Source organism: Danio rerio, chromosome 1 (assembly GCF_052040795.2).
Source record: "Danio rerio strain M-AB ecotype USA chromosome 1, GRCz13ab, whole genome shotgun sequence".
Taxonomy (NCBI): domain Eukaryota; kingdom Metazoa; phylum Chordata; class Actinopteri; order Cypriniformes; family Danionidae; genus Danio; species Danio rerio.
The window spans coordinates 11,440,635-11,466,910 of NC_141021.1; the positions used below are offsets into that span (position 1 = coordinate 11,440,635).

General features: G+C 34.4%; 1 protein-coding gene across 2 annotated transcripts in view; it reads left to right on the forward strand.

Moving 5' to 3' along the window:
• npy2rl (neuropeptide Y receptor Y2, like) overlaps positions 1-26,276 on the forward strand; it is an 87,060-nt gene that overhangs the window by 16,214 nt on the left and 44,570 nt on the right. For both annotated transcript variants that reach the window (XM_087236418.1, XM_087236417.1), the window contains 2 exons: positions 11,136-11,331; positions 14,184-14,220. The gene's annotated coding sequence lies outside the window, so the exon portion shown is untranslated. The remainder of the gene's footprint in view (positions 1-11,135; positions 11,332-14,183; positions 14,221-26,276) is intronic.

Sequence of the window (26,276 nt, forward strand, 5' to 3'; positions counted from 1 at the left end):
CTTTCTCTGACATGTTTTGTATTAAAGTAAGCCTTGATTAATTTAGTACAACAAGTAGTAGTATTATGCTTACAATTGCAGAACAGAATGTGGAAATGTCTTCTGAGTTTGCCTTTAAATTAATGTAATGACATTCAGGGCCCTATGATAAACCAATAAGGCGCAAGATGTGTTTGGCGCAATTTGTGGCTATTTTTAGATCATTCATTCATTCATTTTCTTGTCGGCTTAGTCCCTTTATTAATCCGGGGTCGCCACAGCGGAATGAACCACCAACTAATCCAGCAAGTTTTTACGCAGCGGATGGCCTTCCAGCCGCAACCCATCTCTGGGTAACATCCACACACACATTCACACTACGGACAATTTAGCCTACCCAATTCACCTGTACCGCATGTCTTTGGACTGTGGGGGAAACCGGAGCACCCGGAGGAAACCCACTCGAACGCAGGGAGAACATGCAAACTCCACACAACGACAACTGAGCCGAGGCCTTAACGATTGCCTTAACGAGCAGTTGGACAGGTGAACCTAATTAAGTGGCTGGTGAGTGTACCTATATATATATATATAGAGAGAGAGAGAGAGGCATCAACCCCCATTGGACCAAACAAGCAGTCTATTCTTGAAAAAAATGTTTTGTTTTGTTTATATCAAGAAAGTCACATGGTCATGCTTTTTTCTTTTCATTTTTGGTGTTTAATTTTCATAACAGTGTGATGTCTTCATTTGAATATCAAAATATCTTTATCTTGCATATGTTATCACTTCCTGCCTCCCTTACCATGCCATAGTTTATAGTTTTTAATCATATTACCTCCAGATTAGTCAGGTTTGTTTGGCACTTGTAAATGTGGCACCTAGAGTGAGTGTCCTGAAACAACCCCTGTCCTTTGACTGTCGTCTGTGTTTTGTGTCTACTGAAGCACATGATCTGAAATGCTGTTCACTCCATGGAACAGTTTGAAATCCTCATGCAATTGCTTTTGTACACTCGCTGTCTTGCTCATTTATATCATCTGCCAGTGCATGATCTGGAATTTTAGGGAAACTTAACATTTGGCGGTGTGTTTATTGTTGCTGCTGTGTTGTCCGACAGTGATATTCAATTAATCAATTTCAGACACATAATGTTTTACACCAAGCAAGACATCCTCGTGGTGTGATACTAATCCTTTATCAAGAGTAATGTAAGGCTTACATTAATAAATTTTTTCACACTGACTGCAATTCATTAGTCTGTGATTATGCAATTCCTGCAGAACTCATTTTAAATGGCAAGTGTGAATATATAATAATACATAAAAGTCTTTGCGCACCCAAAAATGTTAAATCGTTTACTGATCTTTACGTTGTTTCAAACCAATGCTAATTTAGTACAATGGTCATATTATAGAGTTAAAGTCAGAATTATTAGCTCCCTGTATATATTTTCCCCCAGTTTCCGTTTAATGGAATGTATTTTTTAACACATTTGTAAACATTAGTTTTAATAACTCATTTGTAATTACTCATGATTCATTTTATCTTTGCCATGATGACAGTAAATCATATTTCATTAGATATTTTTCACGATACTAGTATTCAGCTTAAAGTGACAATTAAAGGCTTAACTAGGTTGATCAGGTTACAATAAGTTAGAGTAATTATTCATATTATTTTATAATGATGGTTTGGTCAGTAGACAATCGAAAAAAAATCTATAGCTTAAGGGGGCTATTAATATTGACGTTAAAAATTAAATTGCTTTAAAAAATTAAAACTGCTTTTATTCTAGCTGGAAAAAAACAAATAAGACTTTCTCCAGAAGAAAAAAATATTATAGAAAATACATTAAAAAATTGCTTGCTCTTTTAAAGATCATTTGGGAAATATTTGCAAAAAGAAAATAAATTCACAGGAGGGTTTTTTGGCTAGTTAATTGATAAATTAATATGACAATTCAAAAGAATAACCTGGGTATCTTTAAACACAGAAGTACAGCGAACACAAATTTTTTTTCTCTTAAATTTTAGCGGACACTACAAAATCCAAATCATGGCATATCTCACATTATCAGATTTTAGATTATCATGCTCGAGGGAGCACTTTCAATGGTCTGACGTATCGGATCGATGCTAATGTTTACATTTGCTGGCTAGTGCTCTAACAGCTTTCTGCTCTCAGCCGGCATGTTCAGAACTGAGGCCATTTCTCACCAGCACTTCTGTTTGTCTGTACTGTTTTTCTGCACATTTCTGACATGTTATACAAACAGTCACAATGGTGCCAATCTTCAGCAGTTTTTTTCTCCATCTCTGCTGTCCAGCGAACTTAATACAACAGCTTGTTTTTAAGGAACTTCATCTGTCAACACCTCACATTACCAGATAATCTGAACCCATGAAAGATTAGGACATCATTTTTTTCACAGATTATCAGGGGGTGGGGAAGTAAAGATAAACTGGCCTTTTAAGCAATAGTTCACCCAAAATGGAGGTTTTGTTGTCATTCATTTACCCTTGTTTAAAAAAAAATTAGGGATGCAGTAGTACACTCAAAACATATTGTTTGCTGTTTGTTTAAATTGCTTATTTAAAATGAGCTGAATCAAAACAATTCTTGTTTTTTTGGGACAACTTAATTGTTTATGTTCAATCTTCTTAAATTTGTAAAAACAAGTTAACTTAATCGATTTGATGTGGGACAACATGAATGAATTGTGTGGAACCCAGCATTTTATTAAAGTATACCCTGAAAAAATTTTTTTGTGTTGAATTTAAACAAACAAATTAAAATTTGTAATGTTTAACTTTGTTTGTTTAAATTCAGCCGAAATAAATTGTTTACAACCACTTAACTTAATTTAGTAAATTCAAGGAATCATCTTTGAATAATTTTTTTTTCAGTGTATAGTAGTGTTGACCGATGACCAATATTGCAACCCTGCACTGTCAGAAGAGTACAATTTTGTTCTTAGAGGAACAACATATATAAATGTACATTTTAAGGTAATATATAGTACAATAAATACACACAATTATTTTTGCTATTTGTTCAAACTTCTTATTTAAAATGAGCCAAATCAACACAATTATACATTTTTTTGGGGGACAACTTATTTTCAACCCACCTAAATTTGCAAATACAATTTTTTAAACATTTATTTATGAGCTTTTTGCATTTTACAAAACTGCAACATAATAGAGGACAAACAAAACCAATACAATACAATAATAATAAAACATCAAATACAATACATAAAAATACTAACCTATGACAGAACAACCGAACAACAAATGGACAAATGCTCACGAAAGCAAAATATAATTTCGGGTATGTGAAAATAAAAGTAATTACAAAGTAACATTGTTCTTATATAATGAGAAAAATGCATTATCCTGACAACAGTATTATTGTCAAATAATAGTTTGGGCATCTAATAAAAGATTATTAAGAGTGTATATCAATTATACTTGTAAATTCCTTTATTAACAGGGGTCATTGGTTATGCTTGCATTTCTTCCAATGATTTAAGGTGTTCTAATATCTGTCCCCATGCTTTATCATGTATATTTACACTACTGGTCAAAAGTTTGCGGTCAGTAGGATTTTTAAAAGTTTTAAAATAAGCTTCTCCTGCTCACCAAGGCTGCATTTATTTAAACAGAAATACAGTAAAAATTGTGAAATGTTATTGCAGTATTAAATAACTGTTCAAAAGTTGTTTATAATTTAATTTAATAATTTATTTCAGTGATTTTAATAATGAAAAATAATTTTCAGCTTCATTACTCCAGTTTACAGATATCATTTTTATATTTATTATTATTATTATTATTATTATTATTAATAGCAATAAAAGCAATAATGAGTGAAGTAATAATTTCATTTAAAACTACATACAATAGGTAAAAAATAAATATATAAAAAATAAGTATTGAACAATTGTTTTACATTTAATAAATGCCACCTTGATAAACAGAATAATTTTATAAAAATTATTAATAAAATTAATAATAAAAAAACTGACCCCAAACCTTTGACCAGTAATTTATATTTTTTGTCTGATTAAAACAAATAAACAAACAAACAAACAAACAAACAAACAAACAAAAAAACACACTTAAGTTTTTTCAAATAAAAAAAATCTTGGCACACTCCTGACAAAAAGTCTAAAAAATTTCCAAACTCCTGACATCTTGTCTTTAGTCTATAAACTCAGGTTTCTGAAGAGGTTTAAGTAGCAGAAATAATCTAAAATGAATTGATCAATACTGTATTTTCTCATCAGACCAATAACAATTACAATAGAAAAAATTTTGATCACTAAAAAATGAATCTTATCACAATTTACTCACCCTGAGAAGGTTACAAACCTGTTTGAGTGTTTTATTTCAGCTTTAGATGGTATCAAAAGAAGGTATTTGACATCAGTAGTAGCATTTTTATTTTAATGCTGATTACAAAGTCCCAACATTCTTTACAATACCTTATTAAAACAAAACAGTAACTCATAAAGCTTTGGAGCCACTTGAGGATGAGTGAACTGTCCCATCAAGAGTTAGGTGAGGGTTAGTAAATCATGTTCAACTGATATTCTTTTAGACATACTCTTAAATATGCTTATCCCCCTTCGATAATATAAAGAGTTTGAGTTTGACGAGTGTTGGGTAAAAACTGGCCCTGTTGTAATGACAGAATATTTGCTGCGGTGTGAATAAGACCATACGCAGACAGACACAGACGTGTTCGGCATCCACAAGGGAAATAGATATTTGGCTTAAGTTGAAAAGATTCTCTATTGCTATTGATTAGACGACTGTGAAGCTCAGCAACTAAAGCTCAGGTCAATGAGCAGACTCTCTATGGACCTGTACTGTGCACCATTTACCATTAGTATTCAGGCAGGCCAATGGGCTGCTAATCTATAAGGCTTCCAATATCTGCCCACCAGGGTGGTTGTATAATTACACCACATTAATATTCATAACAAAAGCCAAAGGAGATATATCTCTAAAGGCTGAGGTTATCTCAGGTGCAGAAACAAGCTACAAATTGTATTTATACAAACTCTATAAAAAAAAGTATTATGGATTCAGTTGATTTAAAATGGGGTCAACGTGTGCTTCTACAAACCCGAAGGCATACAATTGGAAATTATCTGCCGCTCAGAGCAAAAAAGCTGAAAGAAACTTTGATTGTGTTTGGAGTTTTGCTAATGCAGACTGCAGTCCTTTGGGACTCGGTGATTCCGGTTATCGGCGCTCTCTCATTTCCGCATAGATATGTGGGCGTCAGACAAATTGAATAAATAATGCTGGAATGAAAGATAAAACACTGCTTGTCCCCTTCGGTCCAGTCCAGCTCATTTCCTCTTGCTAGGGAAGCAAGGTACGTCTTCTCATTCATATTGAGCCCACACTCTCTAATAGGACCAGAAAACTTTCTGAAGCTTCGTCATCCAACTCGAAAGCATATGGATAGTGGTTTATCTAATGTTTAACATTGTGTTAATATACACTCACCGGCCACTTTATTAGGCACACCTGTCCAACTGCTCATTAACGGAAATTTCTAATCAGACAATCACATGGCAACAACTCAATGCATTTAGGCATGTAGACATTGTTAAGACAATTTGCTGCAGTTTAAACTGAGCATCAGAATGGGGAAGAAAGGTGATTTAGGTGACTTTGAATGTGGCATAGTTGTTGGTGCCAGACGGGCTGGTCTGAGTATTTCAGAAACTGCTGATCTACTGGGTTTTCCCGCACAACCATCTCTAGGGTTTACAGAGAGTGATCTTATAAAGAGAAAATATCCAGTGAGCTGCAGTTCTGTGTGCAAATTCCTTGTTGATGCCAGAGGTCAGAGGAGAATGGCCAGACTGGTTCCAGCTGATAGAAAGGCAACAGTAACTCAAATAACCACTCAATACAACTGAGGTCTGCAGAAGAGCATCTCTGAACGCACAACACGCTGAACCTTGATATTTTCTTGGCACACTTTGGGCTCATTAGTACCAATTGAGCATTGTGTCAACGTCACAGCCTGCCTGAGTACTGTTGCTGACCATGTCCATCCCTTTATGACCACAGTGTACACATCTTCTGATGGCTACTTCCAGCAGGATAACGCACCATGTCATAAAGCGTGAATCGTCTCAGACTGGTTTCTTGAACGTGACATTGAGTTCAATGTACTGAAATGGCCTCCTAAGTCATCAGAATTCAGTCCAATAGAGCACCTTTGGGATGTGGTGGAATGGGAGATTCATATCATGGATGTGCAGCTGACGAATCTGCAGCAACTGCCTGATGCTATCATGTCAATATGGATCAAAATCTCTAAGGAATATTTCCAGTATCTTGTTGAATCTTTGAAAGGATTAAGGCAGTTATGAAGGCAAAAGTGGGTCCAACCGGGTACTAGTAAGGTGTACCTAATAAAGGGGCGGGTGAGTGTATATTTACATTTGTAGTCAGAATTATTGGCCCCCCTTTATATTTCCCCCCAATTTCTGTTGAATAGAAAGAAGACATTTCTAAACATAATAGTTTTAATAACTCATTTTCAATAACTGATTTCTTTTATCTTTGCTATGATGACAGTAAATAATATTTATCAAGATATTTATCAAGATACTAGTATTCTGCTTAAAGTGACATTAAAGGCGTGACTAGGTTAATTAGGTTAACCAAGTGAGTTTGGGTATTATTTTAAATGATTGTATAACGATGGCTTGTTCTGTAGACAGTCTAAAAATAATATTGCTTAAGGGGGCTAATAATATTGACCATAGATATATATCTTTTTAAAATTGAAAGCTGCTTATATTCTTGCTAAGATAAAACAGATAAGAATTTCTCCATGAGAAAAAATGTTATCGGAAATACTGTGAAAAATTCCTTGTTCTGATAAACATCATTTTTGAAATATTTGAAAAAGATTCAGAGGAGGAACTCTGTTATTGAATGAAATGAAAGGAGACTTTGAGTGTTATAAATCAGTTAATCTAGCAAAAAAAAAATAAAAAATGTCTATAAATTACAACGAAACATCAAAAACTTGTTTACAAACAAATCCAATTAGAATCATTTGTGAATGACACAATATTTTGATCGATTGTGAGTACAAGGTTATGGAGGTTACAGCATGATCTGGTGCATGTTACTGGGAGAGTAGAGCATCACTCTAACACTGTCTTACTGTTTAATCAATTCACACTAATTAGATTGCATTAGATTTATTCAACTCATTCATTGTCATTGTGCAGAGTACAATGCTGAGTCAATAAACAAAAGCATTTATCAAGAAGTACACTACAATGACAATAAATGCTTTTACTCAGACATTGCTAGAACATTTCTAAAGTAAAGTGTTTTAAAGAAGAGGCAAGTAACACGTTGAATTGAACTCACAATCTAGGAGAAGAACAATTTAAATGCTTCGTTAAACATTCGATATAAGAAAATCAGAAAATAGTGAATAAAGAAAATTGTGTTGATCTAGCTACCTGGCAATGGGATTTATAGTTCCCAGCATGCTTTGCGTGGGATTAAATTAAGAAAGAGAAATGTTGACAATAAAAGTACTCTTAGGTGTTTAAAGTTAATAGAAAGACTTGTTTTGTTAGAGTTTAATCTTCACTTTAGTTTGAAAATTTTTATGTAATGATTTGAGTTTTGAGACTACCACCTTGCAGAAGCACCCATGCTTTGGATGTTGGCAGCCTAATTAGCAAAAATACAGCTTGTTGCATTGGTCAGTGAGCAATAGCTGTCCTAAAATTAGTTCTGAGATCAGTTTCAATCAAGTGCTTATGAAACTCATGAAATATGCTTAAAAAGGGCTCTTTTCATTCATTTATGATAACTTCACATAAAACTAAGAGACTTGTACGACACATAATAGACATACAGTAGGTGATATTTCAGACCGTTTAATTTAAGTTAAATAAAAATACAAATGTATTAAAATTGCATTTAATTGTGTAAATAATTTTTTAGTTGGTGCTAAGCAAATTTATTGGATGTAAATCCTGCCCTCAATTAAATAGAGTTCATGCAATGAGTTATTTAGCATGTAAAGAGAAGTAAACTACAATGACAATGAATGCTTACACTGGGACATTGCAAATGATTTTAATGTAAAGACGAGTTACAGGTTGAATTGTATATAGAATTAATATAAAAGGATTTATATATATATATATATATATATATATATATATATATATATATATATAATTTTTTTTTACAACTTTGTCTTATAATATTTGTTGCACTATATTTCAAAATAATACTTTTATCTGTAATTTCTTTCTAAAAATGAAACGTTTTTAAACTACAAAAAGGCTTTTCTTACTTAGAGTTTCTTATTTATTTCAAATCCAAATATCTAGTAAATCTTAAATCAGTACCATTACTAGAAAAGCAAAAAATATTGTCTTGTTTTAAGAAATGATGAGTTTTTCCTTAAAACAATCAAAATAATCTGCCAATGAGCTGAGCAAAATAATCTAGTTTTTCATTTTGACATATTATTTTGCTTACCCCAGATTATATCGCTTAAGCTTTGACATATTATTTCTTAAAACAAGACATTTTTTGTTTGTCTAGAAAACGTTTTTTTGATTTAATACTTTATAGATATTTAGACTAGAAATGTGACAAAAAAAAAATCAAACAAAGAAAAGCATTTATTTGTAGTGCAGTAAATGAGTGTTTTGATAAGGTAACAAAACAGCGTCACTGGTCTGTCACTATTGCACAAGAGTGAGTGTAAATTATTTAGAATTTATCATGCAGCTGCTGTCAAATAGAGTAGAGCTGACTACTACTTTTTAAAAAATTTGTTGTGTGCCTTTATTGTGACAGGACAGTATATAAATAGGAAACAAAGTTTTGAAGATTGAGAAAGAGAGAGAACTTGAACTCAGGTTGCCTGAAGCACAATGTTGCTATATGTCAGATGACTCAGCCGACTCAACCTCAATGAAAATGTCTTAGATATCCTCTGACTTGATCCAGGACGCTGTTAAAAATAGGCTTTTGAGTCCAAAAGTTTGATGAGTTTCTTGAACGTGGGTCAGGATCGGTATTAGTAGGCTCAAGTCTTGTGTAATTTAAAGTAAATGTCAAATTTTAGTGATGAAGGAAAAACTGCTGTTTGACATTTCATCACAACTTTAGGTGTTTGTGTTAAGTGTGGTTTTGAGAAATGCACATACAGTACAGTGCTGTAGAAGAAACAAACCTGGCACAAACAATCCATCTTATAGATATGAGATGCAATAGGAAAAGCCATTTTTTTCATTGGACTGGACGTTCATGCAGGGCATTTCAGAAACACTTTGTCAAAAATTAGGTAAATAATGTTGTAGACAACACTAGCAAATCCATGATTTATTAGGCTAGAAATTTAATTATAATTAAGCTATCATGTTTATTTTTTTCAATCCACTGGTCACAGTTGAATGTCAAATTCAGACAATGATTTGGAGTAATAATGAATGTGATGTTACATGCCACTTTGTATCTAAATTAACCAGTTTTGCTACTTGAAAAAATTGACCTTGTTTATGAGTAGAACATTTTAACCTGCTGGATGTTTTAATGGTGCGAAGACTTTTTATACACTCACCGGACACTTTATTAGGTACACCTATCCAACTGCTCAATAACACAAATTTCTAATTACATGGCAGCAACTCAATACATTTAAGCATGTAAACATGTTCAATCTGCTGCAGTTTAAACCGAGCATCAGAATGGGGAAGAAAGGTGATTTAAGTGACTTTGAATGTGGCATGATTGTTGGTGCCAGACAGGCTGGTCTGAGTATTTCAGTAACTGCTGATCTGCTGGGATTTTCACACACAACCATCTTTAGGGTTTACAGCGAAGGGTCCGAAAAAGAAAAAATATCCAGTGAGCGGCAGTTCTGTGAGTGCAAAAGCCTTGTTGATTACAGAGGTCTAAGGAGAATAGCCAGACTGCTTCGAGCTGATAGAAAGGCAACAGTAACTCAAATAATCACTCGCTACAGCCGAGGTCTCTGAATGCACAACACGTCCAACCTTGAGACGGATGGGCTACAGCAGTGAAAGACGGCACCGAGTGCCCAACCTGTCAGATAAGAACAGGAAACTGAGGCTACAATTTGCACAGACTCACCAAAATTGGACAATAGAAGATTGGAAAAATGTTGCCTGTTCTGATGAGTCTCCTTTTCTGCTGCAACATTCAGATGGTAAGGTCAGAATTTGGCATCAACAACATGAAAGCATGGATCCATCCTGCCTTGTATCAACTGTTCAGGCTGGTGGTGTGGTGTAATGGGGTGGGGGATATTTTCTTGCCACACTTTGTGTCATTTAGTACCAATTAAGAATCGTGTCAACGCCACAGCCTGAGTATTGTTGCTGACCATGTCCATCCCATGACCACAGTGTACCCATCTTCTGATGACTACTTTCAGCAGTATAACAAGCCATGTCATAAAGCACGAATCATCTCAGACTGTTTTCTTGAACCTGAAAATTAGTTCACTGTACTCAAATGGCCTCCACAGTGACCGGATCTCAATCTAATAAAGCACCTCTGGGAGGTGATGGAACAGGAAATTTGCATCATGGACATGCAGCCGACAAATCTGCAATATCTATCTGCATGATGCTATCATGTCAATATGGACCAAAATGTCTGAGGAACATTTCCAGTATCTTGTTGAATCTATGCCATGAAGGATTAAGGGAGTTCTGAAGGCAAAAGCCGGTCCAACCCGGTACCTGTAAGGCGTACCTAATAAATTGACTGATGAGTGTATATCAACAGGCAAATTTGAATTCATCTCATGGCCCCTTAAATATTGACGTGGCTTTTAAAATAATTTTTTTTTGTCATTTTAGCATAATTTAAAATCTCATTTATCCCTGTAATGCCAAAGCTGAATTTGATAAATTACACCAGTCTTCACTGTCACATGATCGGAAATTATGCTTATTTGTTGCTCTTGTAGCATTTCTTATATTATTCTCAATGTTGCAGTGTTCCCATCTATTGATTTGTAGCCCATCAAGGTATGTGAACAATCTGGTCAATCTTAAACTACAGGCAAAATGCCAAAATGCAGTACTCTTCTCTTTGCAGTGGGTTACCTTGCCAGATGCATCCCGAGAGGCTTGATTAAATTCACACCCCCGTCTCCAGTCCCAGTGGAGTGAGCAGACTGAACTCATCGTACATGTGTGCAGAAAACTAAATGCTTACTGAGTGGCTGGAGAACGCAAGACTTAACTGCTCTCCTCATCTGGATGTCATGCAGAAAGTAGGGCATGCAGAAAAGGTACGACCATTATCCCTGAAAAAGGACACTAGTCCTGAGGTATACTTATCTTTTACGTCACTAAACGAAAGAAGCTGCAAATATATCTTCAAAACAAAATAGCTTATTTTATCTATATATATGCCTGTTGAGAAAAAACCCTTCAGGCAAAGTCAGGGTTTTTTAAACTCTTGCCCTTTTTTGTGGTTGATAGGGCTTATATGTTAGATATAATAAATGTGCTGTCATATTTTATGCTGACTTAATTATCCTTTTCAAGAATTTAGCCTCGGGCTGCTCTTTCTCACATGCAGAGGCTAAGGATATGAAATTTAAATGGTATGAACCTTTACGTGCTGGGATCTGACACCTCTAAGTATATGTCCCTGTAGGGCTGGGCAATAAAAGCATCATAGTAATCATCGTAATGTCATTTTCATCCAATAAAACGAAAACAACACATGATCGATAAATGTTCATTATACACTAATGTTTATGCTTTAAAACCAGTGGCAGATCTAGACCAAAGTAACTTGGGGGCAGTCATCGATTTCGGGAGCATTTATCTCATCTTTCATTCAGAAAAATTAAATGTATTTTCCCACGCCAATTATTATTTCACATTTCACTCAGCAGTCTTTAGAAGTAAGCTAATGAAATATATTAACCCTAATCTGATTTCACCAAGCAGGACATGGATTAATATCTATGTTGATCCTGGAACAACATTCCAATCAGAATTAAGAGATGTGTTTACAGTTACACACACACACACGCACGCACACACACACACACACACACACACACACAAACACACACACATATATAAATATGGAAGAAAAATTTTAAGAAAAAATGCTTAAGAGGCTAATAACATTGCCCCTAAAATGGTTTTAAAAAATTTAAAACTGCTTTTATTCAAGTCAAAATAAAAAAAATAAGACTTTCTCCAGAAGAAAAGATATTATAGGAAATACTGTGAAAATTTCCTTGTTAAATGTTATTTGCCAATTATTCGAAAAAAAAAAAAAAATTCACAGGAGGGCTAATCATTTCGACTTAAACTTTATATTGTCATTGTTTTTAATATAAAGTTTTATTAAATTATATATTTTTAATTGCTGCTTATTCTAGAAAGTGCATAATCACGGTTGCTTTACATTTAATCCTAAAAATAACCACAATCATTATTTAGCAAACATGCATTATAAAAAAAAAAAAACTGAATAGTTTAAGTAAGTGAAATTCTGGGAGTTTTCCGGAAGACAGAACAATACAGGAGAAGGCAAGGAGATGGGTCTGAAATACGGGAGACTCCCGGGAAAAACGGGAGTGTTGGCAGGTATGGTGCTGCTGTGTCCGCCTAAATCCTCCAGATTACCAGCAGGGCTAATGGCTAACGTTAATGGCAGGGCAAGAGACCTGCTGCACTGAGTCTGCGTTCAGACCCGCCTTCTCTTTATGTTTCAGAGGAAATTGTCAACACATGGCTTTGCACCTCCACTGTTCTAGAGTCTAAAACATAAACACATGGACTATTTTATATTCAACAAATCAAATCAGAACTAAATGTTCTGCTAATAAATAAGTCCTATAAATGAACTGTTGCAAATTAACAACTTCCAATCAAGAGCAAAAACCTGCAGGAAATAGGCTTTTGTATTGTGATAATTACGAAAAAAACGTATCTTGATCGTTTTGTGGCCATATCACCCAAACATGATTTGAAATCTAATAATCTCATTTGTATGCTGTCATATTTATTAAACAATTCCCAAAGGACAAAGTTATTATTCTTTTCAAGAGTGTAGCCTCAGGCTACTGTTTCTTGCATGCCGAGACTAAGGATATGGTGTTGAAATTATAGAAACCTTTGCAAGCAGTTATCTGACACCAAGAACAAGTCCCTAGTTCCCTGCTGTTGGTTTGTAACCTTTCTCTGTCGCACCGGAGCTGTATCTAAGGTCTGTTTGTCTGTTTGGTTGATAGGAGTTTTGTTCCAGCACTAGCGAGGATGTTTTTCCAGGAACATGTCACGCTTGGACATTTGTCTGGGGAATATGTTCAGCACAAATGTGAAAAGGAACATCATGTTTTATTTTTTTTATATTCTGCTTTATGAGGAATCCATTAGTCATTTTTGTGACAGCTAATCAATTGGAGGCATTTTTAGACAATTTGACTACAGTAACAACCAAAAAAGCAGAGAACGAATTTAAACGTTGTTCCTAGCGCCAGCATTTTATAATAGTTTGTGAAGTTTTATTATTTATTTCTCTCCAAATTGCCCATCTTTTTTCTGAGCCATCTTTATACTCACATTCTGAGATATATTAGGTCAGGGAATGAAGTGAGCTGTCATTAAAATTGTCATCATCTCTATTTTACTGTCTCTCACTCTCATTTACTTCACCGGATAATGAAACAAAGAAATGAAATGAGACTAATGCATCTCACATAATATACCAGAAACCATTAGTGGGAAAGAACATCCACTTCAGGATCCCTTGATATAATATAAAAGCTAAAATTAGAGGAGGAAAAAGCGTGGATAACTACAGTAGAAGAGCATAAGGTTCTCAATTTAACAAATAGTGACACTTTAATGTCTAGTAAGGTCTATCTTCAAGAGATTGTTCACTCTAAAATGAATATTTGCTGATAAATTACTCATTCTCAAGCCATCCAAGAAAGGTGATTTTTTTTTTCTTAAAGGAATAATTCACACAAAAATAAAAATTTTCACATTTCCTTTCTAATGAACTGGAAATATATTTTGCAGGAAACTCATACCCATTGACTTCTATAGTAGGAAAACTGGTGGTTACAGGTTTTCAACATTCTTTAAAAATATTTTCTTTTGTGCTCAACAGGAAAAAAATACTCAAACTGGTTCGAAACAAGTCAAGGGTGAGTAATTCTTTTTGGTAACTGGCCCTTTAAGTAGATAATTAAAGTATAAATTAGCAATTTAAGTGTTAACAAATTATTTCAATTTCGGCAAACTACAAACAGTGGGAAAATACGTATTGGACACGTCAACGTTTTTCTCAGAAAACATATTCCTAAAGGTACTGTTGACTTTAAATTTTCCCTAGATGTTGGTAACAACCGAAGAAACCCATATAGCAAAAAAAAAGGAAACAAATCTAATTTATTTACAAATTAAGTAAAAAATTATATGATGCAGGGAAAAAGTATTGAACACATGAAGAAAGGGAGGTCCAGAAAGGCAGTGAAAGCCCAGACAGCAGCTGAAATCTTTCAGTAGTTATTCAGCAACCCTCTGCCCTTCCTCATCGTAAATGAATATTATCTGCTTCATTCAAACATCTACATGACCAGGATGATGAAGATGAAACCAGGGTGGACATTTCAGCAACACAATGATCCAAAACACAGCCAAGGCAACTCTCAGATACTTCCAGAGAAAGAAAATCAAGCTGTAGAATGGCCCAGCCAATCACCTGAATTGAACCCAATAGAAAACACAAAATTAAAGATCAGATTTGAAGATTGACGAGACCCACAGAACTATCAAGATTTTTACACTCTGTTAAAGTCTGTGAAAAACTCACACCTGAGCAATGCGTGTGACTTCATTCTCCATATGAGAGGTGTCTTTAAGCTGCCATCACCAAAAAAGAATTTTATATGAAGTATTAAATATGTTTCAGTAGTTCAGTACTTCTACTACTTAGTACACAACTAATTTTTCAGATTTTTGTTTTGTTATATTTTTATGTTTGTATTGTTTGGGTTTTTACCAAAACCTGGTTCAATTTTATGTCATTAGCTTCTTTAAAAATATAATTCCCAGGAAAAAAACATGACATGTTCAATACTTATTTTCCCTACTATATTTAAGGATTTGTTACGGTTTGCATTACAATGTAAGTGCATTTGCTTTATAGAAAATTTGCAGATGATTTTTTCAGGTTCCAAGTTTTACAATACACATAAAATTACTTGTATAGTTCATACTAAAGCATTCTTGCACCATCAGTTATGAAATAAGGCATAGTGTAGAAATATTTTGGGTTTTAGGGTATCATATAAAATCACTTGTTCAAATCTGCTTATAAAACAAACTGTACTGAGCAATCTGCATATTATTTTGAAGGTGAACTGCTGTGACTGATTGTTTTCAATTTCTCAGCCACAGTCACTTTGACTTGGTAAATTAAAGTAAGCTTGTGCCCAAATATTAAAGCCCATTATGAATCAGCCACAGGGCAAACTCCAAGTAATTAATTCAAATATAATACAGTTTCTCGAGCTGGATTATTTTTTTATAATCACACTGCACCAACCTAAAAATAAATAATGACTCTGTCTAGGCATGGCAGGTCAAAACACATCAACATTTACTGTATGGGCAGTTAATAACATATTACATTGTGTTTAAAAAAAAACTTGATCTTGATTGATTGTTTTATGTTTTCCACAAAAATATTATGGAGCATATTGTATTATGAGAAATATTATAACTGTTTTGTGACAAGAGTCAAATCATGTAAGGTTTAACTACATAACTTTCTGCAAAAACATTACTCATATTACAGTTTATATTATAATTTAAAAAAAATTATATACTCACATAATAGTTTTCACATTAGTTGAAAAGTTTGGCAAAAGTTTTGTTAAAAAAAGAATGTTTTTAAAAAATTATTATTTACTGTATATTATGAAGGACATTTAAACATCTTGCATTTCACTGAATGGTTGTTTCAGTCTGTGCTTTAAAATAATTTTACTACTGACACTGATCTAAAATGCCTTCATTAAGTTGTTCAATGTTAAGTTCCCATTGTATCAACTGCACATTTTAAATGTACCACTACATAAGAGACCTGGAATATAATTACATAGAATTTTTAATTGCTTTTTTCTCTTTTTTTTTTTTATGCAATGCTGAATTAAAGCAGCACTTTTTATTTTTTGGGTCAATGATCCCTACAGACCTAATCCACTTGATTTGCACATCAATCTGTTCTTTTCTTTCTCAAATTCTTGCTGTTGTTTAATTCATCTTCAAGGAATTCGTCTCCTGTTATTATCTATTTAGGGCAAAAGTCAAAAGTTTTTTGTGGTGGTCCTCTCCTGTGGTGTAATTATACTAGATTAAAGCTTTGACCTAGGTCGTCTGACTCCTATTACTGACTGCTCTGGTGTCATGCCAACAGATGTCCATTTTGAGCTATGCAGAAATTTTGAGAAGTATTAAAGTGGTCATTTTTGCAAAACATAAACTACATTGCTCCAGATATGTTTCATTGCACATTTCAGATGACAAATCCACTAGAGGGCACTGTGTACATTTTTGAGAATCTGAAATACGTCACTTTGAGTGGGTTTTGTTTTGGGTTTCAGATATACGTCCTTCTTGTACACGTCTATGAGAAGACATGGCTTGTCAAATCAAATAGACAGCAAACCACTGACCTAAATCCAACCAGAAGTGCAAAAGCAAACATAGTTTTACATTGAGTTTATATCGTTTTTATCTCTTTTGGAGAACCGTGTTTCGCTGGATTTGAGCCCAAGAACTGTGCAACACCATACAAAGTGAGCTATTAAGCAAACTGACCACACAGGAAAAGTCGATCAAGGCTCATTGCGGATAGGTACCCATGTCTTCATTTCTAGGGACAGCAAAAAAGTAACCAGAGGTTACAGCTTCCAGTTTTTTTGCCAGAGGCTGCTGTGTAGACTTTTTGATGGTCTCAAATTTCTCTCGCTCACCGTCTTCTTGCATGAATTCACCAGCAGGTGCAATCTACTCTTTAGCTGACCAGGCCAGCTTGTTGTCGATGGAATGACTGTGCGTTCACGCCAAAGGCAGTAAGAGCGTCAAAGGTCGCTCTGGCCACCCTGGCAACAACGTTACCTGCCTTGAGTTCAGATGGCGAGACCATCAAAATTCGCTACACTGATCTCGAATTCCTGCATAATACATGCTTTCTTGTGTGAAAATGTTGCACACTTATCAAATTCAATTAACAATGGAAGATCAAGTTGCGTGTGGTGTGGCTTTGCTCCACTTAATTATCCAATGTGTCTATATGTCTGAAATATTCTCAAACAGCAATTATGTTTTGTATTGTCACTTAAGATTCCAGTTTTTTTTATATATAAATATATAACAATTATACACATGAGTAACACGCCAGCAACTTTTTAAATGTATGTTCCTGTAAGAAAACATTATAAATAATTATAAATTCAGCAACCACAATAATCAAACCCTTGGGAACAACTGTGATTCGAACCAAGGTTCACAGTGACTGTACTTTGAACTCCTCTCAAACAGTGGATGTCTACATTCCAATTGCTTACCGCCCAACCACATCATAGCTCATTACCATAAAGTTGACTTGATTTCAACTCTCCTTGACGCCCACACCGGCGAAGATACGGCACGCTGCTTGTCGCCACCAGCTCACATTGAAAATTAATGACTTCCAGCAACTTTGCCGCTGACTCACCCACCTCCTTCCCTAAACCCAACTGAAAGTGTTTTCAAAAGCAAAATAGAAAAAGAAAAGCCATCGCAACCTTGTGATTTCACCAGGTTTTTTGCTTATTTAATACTTAATTTAATTTTTTTTTTGCTTAGTTTTACCTGGTTTCGCGAACAATTCTTTGCTGTACTCAAATCCGGCCATTGCATCCCAAGTTCGATAACATACTGTATGCAGCAAACCACTGGGCAATCTGGTAACACCGGAAAAACTGTCCACATGGAGGTAAACCGTCAGCTGGTAGCACTAAAAGCAACAGAAGCCAGCATCAAGCCACCCCGTAATGTTTATTTTAAAGATGAAATGCAGCCAGATGTACCTCTGGCTACATATTTCACGCTCTCCATAAATGTAGACAGGGCTACGTATCCACAATGAGTCAGTGTTGGGAAACGTTCTATAGAGATGGATAGGTAAGGCAAACATATTTAATTACAAATCACAGACACTTTTAAGTTATTTTGTCATAATTATTTGGGAGTAAAATAATCTGTCGATAATGTCGCTGTAAATATCACTAGTGTATAAATGAGCTAAAGTTTTTCACCTTAACTGCCCCGTAGCGTTCATTTAACCTATAACTGCAGTCAAACGTAAATGTTAAAATACTTTTCACAAAAGTGCAGTTTCACAAAAACGTAGGCTGAAACTCCACAGAGCTTGTATTTCCAAAGAGCTTGTATTGCTTTAATTTGCTAATGGTCATTTCTAATATTTTGTCTGTCCAAGATTTGCTTGTCTTTGTTGTTTCTGGAGTGTCAGAATAGGTGTAAAGGCTCCATCCCCTTTTAGAAAAGAGCAGGGGCCTCATGTACGAAGACTTGCGTGGAAATCTTACTAAAACATTGCGTACGCACAAAGCTGTAAATGTGCGTACGCAGAAAAAATTTCAGATGTATGAAACACTGCGTACGCCGAATCTCACGCATATTCTTTTGTACATCCGAATGAACGTGAAACTGAGCGCAACATGCACGAGCGCAAAACCCCTCCCTGCCTCCTCCCCCGTATGAATATGCTAATGACTATGCTAATGGCAAAACCCAACGAAAAAGCAACGGCAAAATCAAGCAAAAAGAGAAACTTTGAACAGAATGTGAATTGGAGGTGCTGCTTTCGGAGGTAGACCGGAGAAAAGCGGTGTTATTTGCAAGTTTGTTCTCCGGAATTAACAACAAAAGAAAAAAATAGAGTAGGAGAGTTTAGCTGATACGGTTAACACAGTTGGGTCTGAACATCGCACTGAGAACATTTAAAAAAGAAATAGTGTGGTTTATATCTGTAAAATGTTGCAGTACCCTTAGCAGTGTCAGTGGCGCACCTCATAAAAAGCATATGATCATGTACTGACACGGTCGAGCACAATCTCGGTTCGAATCCAGCGTCTGATGAATTCTTTCTTCTTTTTTTTCCCGCTACTTATCAGATTTTGCCCACTATTTATCACGAGAAAGACAAGTAGGAATCATTAATAAGTTTGTGCATCATATTTTATTTGCACATTTATTGAATGGAAATGTTTCTGATTCACGCATGCAAATTCATCTTCAGATAGTGTCTTTATAGCAATGTGTGCGCGGTAGATTGCTCAGATTACATTGGGAAAACAGGCGACCGCTGCAAATTGTGCTTTAATGTTTAGCTGGTCAACTGTATGGTATGGAAATCTTACATACCTACTATATGAACCCGTCTCATACAGCTGCCATTGCAAGGATCAGACACTTTGTAGAGAAGAATTTAACACAACTGCCTCTAGGAGTCGCCAATGGAAATAAAACAGACACGCACAAAAAATGTGCGTACGCCTGCCAGAAAGCTGCCGTGAACCTGCGCACATTCCCACGTTCAGTTCATTGTTAGTAAATCCAAACGTGAGCGATTCTGAGCGTGAAACCTGGCGTACGCAAAGTTTTTGTGCGTACGCGGCGTTGATACATGAGGCCCCAGCTCATTCAAATTTTTAAAGGGAACCTGCAGTATTTTGTCCCTTTTTACAAGATGTAAAATTAGTCTGTGATCTCCAGAGTATGTATGTGAAGTTTCAGCTCAATATACCACACATATAATTATTTATAACTCTTTAAAACTGCCCCTTTTAGGCTTTAATCCAAATTGTTCCATTTTGGGGAATCGCTTTAAATTCAAATGAGATTGTGCTCTTTTCAAAAGAGGGCGGAGCTACAAACGCCTGTGTGTCAGCATTACAGCAGATTCAAAACTCTAATGGCAGACAGCTGCTTTCCATTAATGACTGTCTATGCTAATGAGGGAGAAATCGTCACTAATTGGTGGGATTTTCCCCCTTTGATGATACGTAAAATAGGAGAATGTTAATCAAAGTGTTTCTGCAGATTGTTTATATCAAGTGTGATTATAAAAAAATAAAATGTATAAATTTTTTACCATTAGACGCTGGCTAAATTCACACATGCTATGCAGCTGTTTAAACCCCTTTTAAAATATTTTTTTACATAATAGGTCCCCCGTAAAAGACACAAATATTTTCGCACACACCCAAATAGGAGTAAATTTGCAAATCTATAATGATTGATCTGCTGAGTATTTTTTGCTGAAAGCTCAGACACATTTCTGAGGACATCAGAGATTTATTTAATGTGAAAATGGACGTAATATGTGGCCTTTAAGGGGGGAAACACGTACAGAGGCACACACACAGGTCTGGAATGACACAAGTACAGCAAGTTCAAAACCATATTTTATGTAAGCAAACGTGGGTGTGAGGCTGAGATATTTCTGCTGCTCTGCTATCTTTCAAAAGACAGAGTTCCACACCGAATGACGCGAAGCTGCTGTATCTCTCTTTCATAATATTTTTGCTTTCTTACACAGCCACTTCCACATATGGAGACCCATTGTTGAGAACCAAAAGTCTGTCAGAATACCTTTTCTTGACTATGATATTCCATCTAATAGCTTTTCTCCCTCAGCCTACTGAACACTTTGAATGCTTTCTTGGCACCGTTTTCTTTTGATAGCTTCTGAAGCTTCTTTTTAGCAGAGGGAAGTTGAATGTCTCAATTCATGGTTTTCAAATATAATAGAAAAAAAAGTGACGCACTTCAGTCATTTTCCTGAATTCTCAGGAAGTTTAACTAAATCCTGTCCAGATGTTTGATGTCCAGCAATACATTTGTTATTTTTTTAACGCTCACTATTAAATGTGCAAATTTTTTGGTCACGCTTTACAACAAGCTTTCATCAGTTGATGCATTTACTGACATGAACGAATAATGAGGGCGGCTCAGTGGTTAGCACTGTCGCCTCTCAACAAAAATATTACTGATTCAAGTCCCAGCTGGGACAGTTAGCATCTCTGTGTGGAGTTTGCATGTTCTCCCTGTGTTGGTGTGGGTTTTCTTCGGGTGCTCCAATTTTCCCCACAGTCCAAAGACATGCATAGATAAATTGGATAAACAAAATTGGCTGTATGAGTGTGTGTGAATGTGAGAGTGTGTTTCCCAGTACTGGGTTGTGCCTGGAAGGGCATCTGCTGTGTAAAACAAATGCTGGAATAGTTGGCGGTTCATTCCGCTGTGGCTACCCCATATGAATTAGGGACTAAGCCGAAGGAAAATTTATGAATGAACTTTTAATTACTTGTGCAGCACTTATAAATCATAGTTCAACATTTACTAATGCGTTATTAACATCTAAATTCATACTCATTAACAATATTAACTGTATTTAGTTAATGAACAACTGTATTTTCATTAACTAACATGTAACAAATAATAAAATATTACTCAAACTGAAGAGAGGTAAAATTGTCAAATGAATCTTAATGTGAAAATGTAATATTATTGAGCACTATTACTGTTCAATGGTATTTTTGAACCCATCAATACATGATTGATGACCGGAGCTTTTTTCATTTGTACTAACATAAAAAACACACACATTTTTTTTGAGTCATGATGAATAGGCCTGTCACGATTACTGATTAATCATTTAGTCATGGATATTTGATCTAATCATATTCAAAAATAAATAAATGCAATAATCTCAGTGCTGTTCAAAGTTCACACATTTTTATATTATATTATTGATGCTTTATATTATTTTTTTTTTACAGCATTAAAGTATATCATATGGGACAGTTATTTTATTTTACCATACAAATAAGGACAATATTATTTAATTTAATTAATTTTAATTTAATTTTATTCATTTTTAAATTTATTTTAATTGAACATTTTTAAAAATTTAATTTATTTTATTATTTTATTTAATTTAGTTATTTTATTTTTAATTTTTAAATTTAATTACATTTTTTTATTTAATCACATTTCTTAATTGAATTGATTTTATTATTTTATTGTTTAATTTAATTTTTTTTTGTTTTGTTTTTATTTAATTTAATTAAATTTTTTTATTTAATTTAGTTTAATTTAACTATATTATTTTATTAACTTTTTATTAATTTAGTTTAATGTCATTTAATTTAATAATTTAATTTAATATTTAATTTAGTTTAATTTAATTATTTAATTTATTTAAATAGATTTACTTTAATTTTATTTAATTTTATTCATATCCACGGTATCATTTTGTTTTTTGTAGATTTTATTTTATTCTGAACAAATAAACTGATCCATTAACAAACCAAATTTAACCCTATTTATTTATAAGACAGCTAATCGTCAGCATAATTTTCATGATTAAGATTATGACAAGCCTAGTCATGAATATCATTTTTACAATTAGACAGTCTAAACGTACCTCACTTTGTCATAATGATTGATGATTTCCAATTTTATGCTTACCGCATTTTGTCTACTGAAAATGAGCATCACAACAGTGGCTTAATTGACTGGTTTCAATAACGTCTTTGATTAAAATTTTCATTTTGCAGAACCTGATGCTTTCGAGATCAAAAGTGTGAACACTGTCGAACATGGCACTTCATTATGCAAAAGTAGTACATTGAATTATAAGCCATATCAGTGAAAACAGGTACATCTCCTCGCAATCTTGTATCTGCTGCATATCATTTTCTCATTATCTAAATCCCATCCTCAAAACCTAAACCCATGTATGAGGCCTTGTAGTTTGGTATAAGCTGAAGAATTTTCTCCTGCCAAGATGTCATCCACTGATATAAAGATTCACAGCAGAGCAGAATATTATCACTTCTCGATAGCCGTCACATTTTAAGCATGTCGTTTTCCACATCCCTCAGGGTTTGTAAGATTGCATGACTCTGAGGTCTGTGGCATGGCAGAGAACAGACCTTGAGGTCTCTAGTCATTTTAAACCTGATAATGTATTGAAAAGCCCTTGCCGTATTCTGATATCTGATATATCTTGCCTATTGGGCATTAAAAAAGTCATGGCAGGGTTTTTTATTTTTATTTTAATATAGATTCCATGAGGTTCACTTATATTGTTAGTACAGTTCTCTCGAAGTCAGAATTATTAGCCCTTCTGAACTATTAGCCCCTCCGTATATTTTATCCCCAATTTCTAAACTATATTTAACTATAGTATATATCTCTAATAATATCCAAAATAATAAAGTTTATATGATATAAAAAATAAACTCCCACAAATTAATATTGTCCAACAATTCCCGCATTGCTGTCTCCAATAAAGGTATAGGATACCCAAAAATGACATTTCTGTTATCATTTACGCATCCCTCTTGTTCTAAACCAGTTTTTTCATTCTGTTGAACACAAAAGAAGATATTTTGAAGAATGAAAGGAAAACCTGTAACCATTGACTTCCATAATATTTGTTTTTTCCTACTATAGAGGTCAATGGTTTACAACATCTTCTTTTGTATTCAACAAATTCTTTGGGATTCCACTGGAATCAAATAAACTGGATATTGTTTAACTGATCTGCTTGTTGATTCGTAGAAAACTGACACGAGTTCTCTTTAAAACAATTTTAAATAATGTTGTTATAAATAAATGTTGGAAGTGTTCTGTTTGAGTAGGCTATACGTGTAAAACAATGCTTGCAAACAGTCATTTTTTTGTTCACCGATTTTTTTCTTTCTCGGCATTATACTCAAAAGCAAAACCGGAATGTCCCCACATCACGGATTTGAAAGACGCCAGCGATTCCCCGTACTGCCTCACTTCATCGCCACTAGTCATGTTAAAGTGTGGAATGATGGTTAAGGCCCCCTCACTTTAGAGCGTAGTGATTGAATATTTACCTGCGGGGAGGTGTATCCTCATCTCTGCTCGTAGACTTACAGGCACACACAAACAGTCAATTCGGAGAGAAATAAAACACACAAAAATTATTTAAACATAAAACCGAAAAAAAAAATGCATTTCACAAGCACAAATTGAATCGTGGATGTTGTACCGAACGGAATATATATATATATATATATATATATATATATATATATATATATATATATATATATATATATATATATATATGTATATATATATATGTATATATATATATATGTATATATATATATATATATATATATATATATATATATATGTATATATATATATGTATATATATATATACATATATATATGTATATATGTATATATATATATATATATATATATATATATATATATATATATATATATATATATATATATATATATAATATATATATATATATATATATATATATATATATATTTATATATACATGTCAATGTATCTTTACACAAAATATAATGCATCAGTTTGTTCGGATTGATTTTTCTTCATTATATGATTATCTTTAAATGTCATTTGTTGACTGGCATTTACCTAATGAAGTCCCATAAGATATGTGCAGGCTGTCTAATGGAATTCTATAGAATTTGCAATGAATGTCTTTCCTTTGGTTTATTCCCTTCTTTATCAGTGGTTGCCAGTGGAATCAAATAAGAATCTCACAGCAAAAAGGTCACTGGTTTGAGTCCTGGCTGGACCAGTTGGCATTTCTGTGTGGAGTTTGCATGTTCTCGCCATGTTTGCATGGATTTCCTCTGGGTACTCTGGTTTCCTCCACAGTTCAAAGACATGCACTATAGGTGAATTGAATAAACTAAATTGGCCTTAATGTATGAGTGTGTGTGAATGACTGTGTATGGCTGTTTTACAGTACTGGGTTGTGGGGGCTGTGTAAAACATATGCTAGAACAGTTGGTGGTTCATTCCACTGTGGTGACCTCTGAAATATTGACTAAGCTGAATGAAAATGAGTGAATTAATATTACCAGTAAGATATGCTACAAATATTTAAATACAGACTAGGGTTGGGTCGATAGATGCTGCCATCATCCATCGCCGATGGCGGACAGACATCACGATGCTGAGCATCGCAATCCTCCGGCCCGCCCCCGTAACAGCAGCAACCTGCTCACGAAAAACAAACACTCAGGCCCTATTTACTCTAATATGTCTCAGTTTTAAAATGGCATTTTAGAATGAAAACGATCCACGTTCACACTGTAATTTAACTAGCATTTCTGAACAGCCCTCCATCCAAACTATACCGCTAAAAACACACATCATGTGATCTCACACACACACACACACACACACACTCTGACATGCGCTTCAGCAGTATATCCGAACTTCTGAGCTCCAGGCAGTCAGCAGGTGCTTTGAGCACAAAACCCCAGAGAGTAGTGCATGTTGGACAGTTCATCAAAGATGTACTGCTGCATCACATCTCACTATAGTTGTTAAACATGATTTTTAATTAATCTTGTCTCTACTTAATGACTTTTCTGTCTTTTGAATCCATCAGGTAATGTGGCACAGCATCAGTACACTGCTTCGATCTTTCACTTTCACGCTTGTACTTAGTAATTTTAGTGAAAACTCCAGATACTGTTGGTTGCTGTTGGTTGTGCACCTTTTTTACCAACCAAGTTTGTCGAAGCCATTATAACTACACAGATTACTCCGCCTATTAATGCTAGAGTCCTGCAGAAAAAAAGTGGTAATTTGTGTTTAACTTATCTTTATTTATTTATGATTTGTTTATGGGTAAATAAAAGATCATGCCGGTCAGGTAGTTAAAACGGTAGGCTACAAATAATTAATTCATTATGAATTAATTCATTATTCATAAATAACTAATTAATTCACCGCTGCCTACAACGACGATGCCATCGTCCACCATAGTTCTCACATTAGACATCATACAATGCCAAATTGATTGACATAGCCCAACCCTAATACAGACCCTTTAGAATTGGTTCCGAATTCTCTCAATTCAAACTACTTCAATGGAACTGCATGAATGAAAGAGACGTCTGAAAATGGAATGCGTGCTTGTGGTGAAAAGGTCGGCTTGTGGTGGAAGGCAAATCTATTTATTGATTAAAGCTTAAGAATTATCTATTCCAGCCGGCATGAACTAAAAGATAACCGATCCAGATTAACAGAACAGAGACTAGGGTGAAACAGCTTCTTTTACCTCTCAAAAGAAATGAG